This window comes from Saccopteryx bilineata, chromosome 8, assembly GCF_036850765.1.
Source record: "Saccopteryx bilineata isolate mSacBil1 chromosome 8, mSacBil1_pri_phased_curated, whole genome shotgun sequence".
Taxonomy (NCBI): Eukaryota; Metazoa; Chordata; class Mammalia; order Chiroptera; family Emballonuridae; genus Saccopteryx; species Saccopteryx bilineata.
The window spans coordinates 38,472,543-38,473,803 of NC_089497.1; the positions used below are offsets into that span (position 1 = coordinate 38,472,543).

The following is a 1,261-nucleotide window of genomic DNA, read 5'->3' on the forward strand; positions in this document are numbered from 1 at the left end:
TTAATACTCCTCCGTGTGGCATTCCCAAGACCTCTTCAATCCAATGTCCAAGAGAATTGCAGCTGACTCTCTTTCACCTCAGAGGAAGCCTGGCTCTGGACCCAACTGAAGAACCTCTGTTTGCCAGGGGAAGGCCATGCACCTTCAGGCTTGTCCAGGGACTAATGTTCTGGCTGAGATGAAGGCTCCCAGTTCACCCAAGTTGTAGAGGCAGCTTTGCTCAGGACCAGAGTCTTTTCTATGGAGGCATAGAGAAGAAAGACTGGGAGATGCCAGTATCAGGTTCCTATATCAGAGACAGAAACAAGCGAGGATGCCCTCACCCTTCCTGTTCCTCAGCAGCTCCTGGGCCTGCAGAACTGACTTCAAAGACCAGCTTGTTTGTAACTATGTATATGAATCACATTATGGGTTTGCTAGACAGAGTGTCAAGGTCTGTTGGTCTGAAGGAGAAGGAGGACCATGCAATGGTGACAAAACCCTCCCCCCACAATCATTAATAAACTTAAGACTTCAAATACACAATCGATAGGAAATTTCAGCATAGAGAAATTCATACCACCCAGCTTGTTTACAGTGTGTGACATCTCAGGTAAAGGAAGGTGCAGAAGTCTCTGGGAACATTCTTTTAAGAATAGACAAATTATTATTTTTATCATTGATAGTAGTGATAGATTAAAAATGGTAGTAGCTAAAGAAGAACTTGATACTCTTCTGAATCAGCTAAATGTTAAGCCCTACTGAACTCACCAATCCTATTCTTTGCAAACAAAAGGGATCTTAGAGGTTCAATCACATCTGTAAAATTGTCTCAATAGAGAAGATCAAAGATAAGCCATGTTGCTGATGCCACAAAAGGAGAAGGGTTGCGAGAAGGTGTAGACTGGCTTAAAGATCAGATCCAGGCTAGGAAGTCATGAAAAGATAATATTTGGAACTGCAACAATTGTCAGTTAAAGGAATATACATATCTTAAGGCAAACTGAACATATTAAATTTTTTGAAGATGTTTGTGTGTCTAAGAACGCTTCATAATCTGCCTGCATTTGTGGATGCTCAATGAGCTTTATAAGAACATAGGACTTCAGATATGCTAATGTGGCTATTAATTATACAAAACCTAAATCCTCAGAAGGGTTCTCCAAAATTATCAACTTCTTGTTAGAAGGTTACACTCGACTGTAATAAGAATGTTTAAAGTCAGAGTTAAAATCCATCTCAATATTGCATCATGAATTATGATATCTTTAATGTATTTTAT

At 39.8% G+C, this 1,261-nt stretch overlaps 1 pseudogene; it reads left to right on the top strand.

Annotated features, from left to right (window-relative positions):
- Positions 1-398: 398 nt before the first annotated feature.
- LOC136312080 (ADP-ribosylation factor-like protein 6 pseudogene) lies at positions 399-920 on the top strand (annotated as a pseudogene).
- The last annotated feature ends 341 nt before the right edge of the window (positions 921-1,261 follow it).